Genomic DNA, 9,708 nt, shown 5'->3' with positions numbered 1-9,708 from the left:
GGGGATTGAACACTCAGGGACTTTGGTACCTTATCACTAAGCCACATCCTTGGCTCTTTTTACTTTTTATTTTGAGACAGGGTCTCACTAATTTGTTTAGGGCCTTGCTTCATTGCTGAGGCTGGCTTTGACCTTGCAGTCCTCCTGCCTCAGCCTATAGAATCATTGTGATTACAGTCCTGTGCCATGTACCCAGCTGCAAAACGTAATTTAAATAGTGATAAATGTTATGAGAAAAATGAAAATGGGAAATATTACCAAGTGTAAAGGGAGCCAGTTATTTTTTTTAGGTTGGTAAAATCAGAGAAGTCCTCTTTGAGTTGGTGGCTTTAAGGAAGACCCAAAGTAAAAGGTACTTCTGGGTAGATGGGATAGCAAATAAAAATGCTTAGTGGTGGTTGGGAAATAAAAGAAGCCCAGTAGGATGATTGGAGTTGAGTTCATAATGGGGGGATAATGAAAGGGATTGGGCTGGGAAGGTGAGCAGGGGCTATATCATCTAGGTCCTTAAGACTTTGCTGGTATCTTAGCTCAAAATTCACTTTTCTCAATGCTGCTCTGTGAAATCAGGGCTACAAATCATAATTCTTGCCAGCTAGAGTTGGTTCTGTTATTAGGAGTGGAGAAGGAAGGACAAAAGGCTGGCAGAGAAGGGACTTACTCTTGGCTCACTCCCATGTCCTTACTGTACCTTACCTGCTCCCTATGTAGTGACATTCTACTCTGGCAATGGCATCTAGTTCAATCTCCAAGTTCTTTCTATACTCACAGAAACAACCTCCATGGCCAATTATGATGTGCACTCCCGTAATCCCAGTGGCTAGGTAGGCTGAGACAGGAGAATTGAGAGTTCAAAGCCATCCTCAGCAACTGCAAGGCACTAAGCAACTCAGTGAGACCCTGTCTCTAAATAACCTCAAAATATGGCTGGGATGTGGCTCAGTGGTTGAGTGTCCCTGAGTTCAATCCCTGATACTAAAAAAAAAAAAAAAAAAAAGAAAGAAAGAAAGAAAAGAAAAGAAACAACCTTCATGCACACCCCCCCCCAGAATGCCAGCACCACCCCCCTCAGAATTCTGGGCCCTAGTTTTGTAGGCTGTGGGAGGGCCAGCAGCTACTTGGTGGCACCCCTTTCTTGGAGGCAGAAGAACCAGCTCTCCAGGGCTCCCCCTCCCACTTTACCAGCTCTGCTCACCCCACCTTGTTCTGCAGCCTTGGAGACATGGTCGCTGCTTCCTGTACTGGTGATTTATGTCACCTCAATGTTCCCCTTTTTGCTTTTTTAGTCCTCTGGCACCCGTTTTATGAATTTCCTATTTTAAACTCTTTTTCTGACTGGACCCTAACTGTCAGAGAGGCTTAATAAGAAGTTAGGGGGCTGGGGAGGTGGCTCAAGCAGTAGCGCGCTCGCCTAGCATGCGTGCGGCCCGGGTTCGATCCTCAGCAGCACCACATACCAACAAAGATGTTGTGTCCGCCGAGAACTAAGAAAAAATAAATAAATGTTAAAATTCTCTCTCTCTCTGTCCCCCTCTCTCTCACTCTCTCTTAAAAAAAAAAAATTATAAAAAAAAAAAAAAAGAAGTTAGATTTATGGAGCTGAGGTTGTGGCTCAGCGGTAGAGCAATTGCCTAGCATGTATGACGCACTGAGTTCGATTCTCAGCACCATATACAAATAAATAAAATACAGGTCCATCAAAAACTAAAAAAAGAAGTTAGATTTTATTTTTTATTTATTTTTTGTTGTTCCACATAACACGATACCTTTTTTTAAATATATTTATGTATGTGGTGCTGAGGATCCAGCCTAGTGCCTCACACATGGAAGGCAAAAGCTCTACCACTGAGCCACAGCCCCAGCCCCCAACCCCCACTAACTGGTTTTAAGCAAAGGATAGATAGATTGGGAAATCTGAAGAGTAACTCTAATTGCAAAGAGTGACATAAGTTATATGTTTCTACTTTAAGACTTGGAATCTTGGAATAATGTGGCACATTTCTAGATTGTCTATTTATTAGATTCCTTATTTCCTGGAGGTGGACACGTTATGTCAGTGCAGTCACACAAATGCTAAGGTGACTTTCATTATTTTAGTGTTATCTTTGTGTTCATATTTACTCCAGATATTTGCCATTGTTAAATACTTTGTGTTAGTATCAGTTCTTGCAAGATTTCCCCCTGCCCCCCCAGGGATTGAATCCAGGGTGCTTAACACTGAGCCACATTCCCAGCCCCATTTTTTTAATTTTGAGACAGGGCCTCTCTTAGTTGCTGGAGACTGGCTTTGAACTTTCAATCCTCCTGCCTCAGCCTTGTGAGCCACTGGGATTACAGGCTTTTTCTTTTTTTCTTTTTTTTTTTTTAAATATTTATTTTTTAGTATTTGGCGGACACAACATCTTAGTTTGTAGTGGTCCTGAGGATCGAACCTGGGCCACACGCATGCTAGGTGAGTGCACTACCGCTTAAGCCACATCCCCAGCCCCAATTACAGGCTTTTTCAACCATGCTGAGAAGTTCTTGTAAGGTCTGTGCCAAATGGGATATGTACAGAGTTGCTTTTCAATATCCAAGAGGATTGGTTACAAGACTCCTTTCTCCCAGGATATCAAAATTTATGGTTGTTCAAGTCCTTAATAGAAAAGTATTTCATAGAACCTATGTACATTCCTTTTACATACTTTAGGTCATTTTCTAAATGTTTTATGATATTAAATACAATGTGAATTCTATAAAAGTGGTGATTACGTTGAATCATTGAGGGAATAATGCCCTGAACAAAAAATCTATCTGTGTTCTGTACAGATTCAGCAATGTTTTCCCAATATTTTCCATCCTGGGTTGGCTGAATCCATGGATGTAGAACCCACAGATATGGAGGGCCCTCTTTCACAGCCAGTGGCCATTGTGGTCGGCTAACTCCGTCCCATTCTTCCACTGTAAATACTCACACACGCATGCACATGCACACATGCAGAGTATTACATATATATGCATATATGTTTTACATGTAAACACATATATAATTCCCTTTCCACTTGTACACACACTAATATGAATAACACATATGCTGTATGTAATATACTTAAAACTAAAACAATGTAAACTGCTGCATGGGTTTGTTAGGATTAAGTAACAAAAATGAATATAATGCATATATGATGTAGGAATTTGAAATTTTTAGCCATTTAGCAGTGAACAAAATAGTTACAAAATCACATCTTAGTGGATTGTTGTAATTTAGAGTTAGCAACACTTCCTTCCTTAGACTTTTCCTTGGTGTCCTAGGAAGGTGGCCAAAACTTTTCTTTTAAGTAGCCCTGTAAGAGAAGTTTCTATAGTCAGGTTTCTCTTGTCATTGGACATGTAGAAAATGAACAGAAAACAAGGTTTCAAGGGCTTAAAAATTGGTGTCAGATGAAGTACTCTCCAAGTAACATTTTATGTTTGATAAGCCTTTTTTTCTTGGGTTGGGGTTGCCTAGCATGCTTGAGGCACTGGGTTTGATTCTCAGCACCACATACAAATAAGTGAAAATAAAAGTCCATCAACAACTAAAAAATATTTTTAAAAAAGATAAGTTTTTTATTCTTATCTGTCAAATGGCTATAGCTTCTTTTCTCTCCACGTTCTCTCTTTACAAAAAGATATGACTGTGCACGGTGGAGCATACCTGTAATCCCAGCAGCTCCTGAGGCTGAGGCAGGAGGATCCTGAGTTCAAAGCCAGCCTCAGCAAAAGCAAGGAGCTAAGCAACTCAGTGAGACCCTGTCGTTAAATAAAATATAAAATAAGGCTGCGGACGTGGCTCAGTGGCCAAATGCCCCTGAGTTCAATCCCTAGAACTTAAAAAAAAGTGAGGAAAAAAAAAAGATATGGGCTGGGATGTAGCTCCTTTGTAGAACCCTTGCCTGGCATGCACACGGCCCTGAGTTTGTTCCTCAGCAACACACACATGCATACACACACACTCACACATACACACATATTATATTACAAACCAGTTATGCAATTCATTGGGAAGTCCTTTGATATATATATATATATATATATATATATATATATATAATTTTTATTTGTTTATTTTTATGTTGTGCTGGGGAATGAACCCAGGGCCTCACAAATGCAAGGCAAGCACTCTACCACTGAGCTACAACCCCAGCCCAAGTTCTTTGAGTTTTAAAAACTATCATCTTATCCAGGTACAGTGGCACAGGCCTGTGGTGCTAGGGATCCAACCCAGAGCCTCATGCATGTGAGAAAACACTCTACCAACTGAGCTATATCCCCAGTCCTAGGAAGTTTTCTTAATAGTTACAATAGTTTGCTAAGGTTGCTGTAACAAAGTATCACAAACCGGATGGCTTACACAGCCAACTTCTCACCTGGAGGCTAGAAGTCCAATATCAAGGTTTTGGCAGGGGTGGTTCCCTGAGAGGGCCGAGGAAGAAAGTGCATGCCTGTTATCCCAGAGGCTCTGGAGGCTGAGATAGGAAGATCACAAGTTCAAGGCTAGCCTGGACAATTTAACAAGGCCCTAGGCAATTTAGCAAAATCCTGTTTCAAACATTAAAACGGGCTGGGGATGTGGTAAAGTGTCCCTGGGTTCAAAACCTGATATTAGGGGGAAAAAAGGGTCACCCCAATATTTGCCAGCTTTTCCACATGGCATTCTCTCTGTCTCCAAATTTTACCCACTTTTATTTATTTTAAAAATATTTTTTAGTTGGAGTTGAACACAATACCTTTATTTATGTATTTATTTATTCTTATGTGGTGCTGAGGACCGAACCTAGCACCTCACACATGCTAGGCTAGCGCTCTACCAGTGAGCCACAACCCCAGTCCCCCCCACCTTTATTTTACTTTTATTTCTATTATTATTTTTTGGGGGACAGGCTCTTACTATGATGCTCAGGTTGGCCTCTAACTCGAAATCCTCTTATCTTAGCTTCTCAAATAGGTGGGTTTACAGATGGCACCACCCTGCCAGGTTCCTATTATTATTATTATTTTGTATGTATGTTGGGGGAGTATTGGGGATTAAACTCCTAGAGCACTCTTAACACTGATCCATACCTCATTCTTTTTATTTGTTATTTTGAGAGAGGGTCTTGCTAAATTGATGAGAACCTAGATAAATTGCTTAGACTGGCCTCAAACTTATAGTCCTCCTGCCTGAGCCTCCCTAGCCACTAGGATTACAGGTGTGCACCACTGAACCTACCCAGTTTCTCTTTTTCATAAGGACATAGTCATGTTGGATTAGGGCCCACTCTAATCATTAGAATAGATTAATTTGATTAGATTTATAAAGATCCTATCTCCAAATAAGGTCACATTCTGAGGTAGTAGGAGTCATGATTTCAACATGTAAATTTGTGGGGGACAAAACACAATACTTAATGACAGTATTTTTTTTTTCTTGGTACTGAGGATTGAACCCTCAGGGGCACTCAACCACTGAGCCACATCCCCAGCCCTATTTTGTATTTTATGTAGAGACAGGGTCTCACTGAGTTGCCTAGTGCCTCACCATTGCTGAGGCTGGCTTTAAACCCATGATCCTCCTGTGTCAGCCTCCCGAGCCACTGGGATTACAGGCATGAGCCACCGTGCCCAAAAAGTGACAGCATTTTTTTAAAATATTTATTTATTTATTTAGTTTTCGGCGGACACAACATCTTTGTTGGTATGTGGTGCTGAGGATTGAACCCGGGTTGCACGCATGCCAGGCGAGCACACTACCGCTTGAGCCGCAATCCCAGCCCCGACAGTATTTTTTTTAATACCTTTATCTTATTTATTTATTTTTATGTGGTGCTGAGGATCAAACCCAGGGCCTTGCATGTGCTAGAAGAACACTCTACCACTGAGCCACAATCTCAGCCCTTTGACAGTACTTTTGGAAAATAATTTGGGCCAGGTGTGGTGGTGCATGCCTATAATCCCAGCAGCTCGAAGACTGAGGCAGGAGGATCGTGAGTTCAAAGTGAGCCTCAGCAACTTAGTGAGACCCTAAGCAATTTAGTAAGACCCTAAGCAACTCAGCGAGGCCCTCTCTCTAAATAAAAAATAAAAAGAGCTGGGATGTGGCTTAGTGGTTAAGCATCCCTGGGTTCAATCCCTGGTACCAAAAATAATAATCATAATAATTCAAAATTTTAAATGTGGTGCTTTTAAGGGAAAGTTTACAAAAGTGAATAGCAAGTCTTCCAGTATAAAAACATGAAAAATATTTTTATGTTGATTTATACATAGGGTGAAAAGTTCAAGCACAAACTCTCTTCCCACCCTGTCAATCCCCCTGATTTCAGAACTGTTCCATACACAAGCTAGAATAATTCCTTTGAGAAGATAGTTACAGTGATGACCCCGTGAGATAATAACTATAAATGTGCTTTCTATGTGAACCTCCATGTTAAGAAACAAGTGATGATTCTTTTTTTTTTTTTAAGAGAGAGTGAGAGAGGAGAGAGAGTGAGAGAGAATTTTTAATATTTATTTTTTAGTTCTCGGCGGACACAACATCTTTTTTGGTATGTGGTGCTGAGGATCGAACCCGGGCCGCACGCATGCCAGGCGAGCGTGCTACTGCTTGAGCCACATCCCCAGCCCACAAGTGATGATTCTTAGGTTCCTGAAATACTTAAAGTCAAGTGACTCGAGCTGGGTGCAGTGGTGCATGCCTGTAATCCCAGTGACTCAGGAGACTGAGGCAGGAAGAAGGAGGCTGAGGCAGGAGGATTGCAAGTTTAAGGCCAGCCTGGGGAACTTAGTGAGACCCTGTCTCAAAATAAAAAGTAAAGGGGCTGGGATTGTGGCTCAGTGGTAGAGCGCACGCCTAGCACAGGCGGGACCCGGGCTGGATCCTCAGCACCACATAAAAATAAAGGCATTGTGTTGTGTCCATCTACACCTAAAAATAAATAAATAAATAATTTTTTTAAAAAAAGTAAAAAGGACTGGTGATGTAGCTCAGTGGTAGAGCACCCCTAGGGGCCATCACCAGTTCAAAAAAAAAAAGTAACCCTGGAATTGAGGCTCCCTAGCCTGACTCTAAGTCAGTCATTTTGGCTTTGCAATAGTTGAGTATTCCAGTTGGCCAAACCTGGCTTTCAAGCTCAACTCTGATGCTGTGTGGGGGTGAGGGTTCGTGTCTTTTGAGGGGACTTTTAAGAGGGGGAGATAAAATGGAGGTATTCTATGTGAAGAAAGAAGGATGGATTCTGAACAGTCAGAAACGGCTACTGTGTTTACCCTGAGGTCTGCCATTTTGAAAGAAAACCATAAATACTTCAGCCGTATTCCAGTATCCTCTGCTGCATTAGCTATTTCAGAACACTCATTTCTTGAAACTTTACTCCCTTGGCATTCATGAAATAATGTCTCCCAGATTCAACTTGGTCTCATTGACTGATCTATCTCAAGCTTACTAGGCACTTACCTCTTAGATGGGAACCCTAGGGTCAGCTCCTGGTCCTTGCTCTTGTCTCTGCAGTCTCTCCTAGTACACTCTCTTATTCTCCCCTGTCCTAACCCCCATCAGGAACCTCAGCATGTTGATTCCAGCCACTTTCTAAACACTGCCATTAGACTTCCCATAGGCTGTCAATTCCTTTATGATAAAATGGGTGCAGTGGCATATAATCCCAGCTACTTGGGAGGCTGAAGCAGGAGGATCACAAATTCAAGGACAGCCTGGGAAGCTTAGTGAGACCCTGTTTCAAAGTAAAAAATATAAAAAGAAGCTGGGTTCAGTGAGGCGTGCCCATAATACCACTGACTTTGGAGACTAAGGTAGAAGGATTGCATGTTCCAGGCCAGCTTCAGCAATTTTTATTTATTTATTTATTTAGGTATTAGGGACTTAACCCAGGGGCACTTTATCACTGAGCCACCTCTCCAGCCCTCTGTTTTTTTTGTTGTTGTTGTTCTTTTTGAGACAGGGTCTCACTAAATTGATTAGGGCCTCGATGAGTTGCTGCTGAGGCTAGGCTCAAACTTGTAATCCTCTTGCCTCGGCCTCCAAAGTCTCTGGGATTACAGTCATGTGCCACCACACCTGGCTTGAGTCAGCCTTGTTAACCAACATAAAGCATCACTTTGTCAAGTGTAAACCTAATATTTTAAAAAGACTAGCATCTTCTGTTTTCATATGCTTGAGATCTCTTAGCTGTCACATAAGAACCATGGAACAGCTACTGGAGAGACCACATGGGCAGGTCTAAGAGTGAGATAATCAGCTATTCCAACATCCCAGCTGAGCCCAGCCCATGGTTGACCCATCAGCTAGTTATAGTCATCCAACAAATAACTATTAGCAACATTTGCTTAGCTAAGTAAGCCCAGCCTGGTTTGCAACATCATAAGAAATTACAAATTGGTTGTTGTGCTTAACCTTTACATTTTGGGGTAGCTGGTTACATGGCAGTAGATAAGGAAACCATTCTCTGCACCTGAAGCCAAAGTCATTAACTTTCTTTCTTTTTTTTTTTTTTTAAAGAGAGTGAGAGAGAGAGGGGGACAGAGAGAGAGAGAGAGAATTTTAACATTTATTTATTTATTTCTTCTTAGTTCTTGGCGGACACTACATCTTTGTTGGTATGTGGTGCTGAAGATCGAACCCGGGCCGCACACACGCCAGGCAAGCGCGCTACCGCTTGAGCCACATCCCCAGCCCCATTAACTTTCTCTTTATACTTGCTTCTCTTCTTGGGAACATAGTTTCAACTTATTGCATCATTATCTAGGGTAGAACCCAAGCCAGAAACTGAGGTATCACCCTAGATTCCTCTCTCTCCAGTATTGCTGTTCAACAAGTCGCCGTTTTTTGTTTTGTTTTTTTTCCTGCCTTTACCTCCTAAATATTTCTTGAACTTAGTCATCTTTTATTGTTCAACATTTATGCTCTGGTTCAAGTTCTTATCTTCTCTTGGCCTTTCTGGCCTTCATATCTGGGGCCCAGTCCTTCTCCCCTGCCCTGCTGGGGCTGGAACCCAGGTCCTTGTGCTGGTGCTCTACCTGAGCCACACCCTGCAGTACAGTTCTCAGAGCCCTCTGCGCCACTCCATGGCTTCCAGAGTGACCTTCTAGCATGCACATGCAAGTGTGGTGGTTTTCTGCACAGGAGGTTTCTGAGTTCCCCATCGTTTACGGAATAAAGTCCAAACTCAAAATCTTGAGAATAGAAGGCTCTTTGAGGATGGCCTTCAAATACTTTTGCAACCTTTTCCTTACTGCTAACTTTTTCTTGGTACTAGGGTTTGAACCCAGGGGCACTTTACACTGAGCTATATCCCAGTCCTTTTTATTTTTAAAATTTTTTTTAGAGAGAGAGAGAGAGAGAGAGAGAGAGAGAGAGAGAGAGAGAGAGAGAGAGAGAGAGAATTTTTAATATTTATTTTTTAGTTTTTGGTGGACACAACATCTTTATTTTATTTGTATGTGGTGTTGAGGATCGAATCCAGCGCCACGCGAATACCAGGCGAGCGTACTATTGCTTGAGCTACATCCCCAGCCTAATTTTAAAAAAAATTTTTAATATTTATTTCTTTAGTTGGACACAATATCTTTAATTATTTATTTTTATGTGGTGCTAAGGATCAAACCTGGGGCCTTATATGTGCTAGGCGAGTGCTCTACCGCTGAGCCACAACCCCAGCCCTTTATTTTTTATTTTGAGACAAGATCTGAATAAGTTGG

Source organism: Ictidomys tridecemlineatus, chromosome 2 (genome assembly GCF_052094955.1).
Source record: "Ictidomys tridecemlineatus isolate mIctTri1 chromosome 2, mIctTri1.hap1, whole genome shotgun sequence".
NCBI lineage: Eukaryota > Metazoa > Chordata > Mammalia > Rodentia > Sciuridae > Ictidomys > Ictidomys tridecemlineatus.
This window is presented reverse-complemented; position numbering follows the sequence as displayed.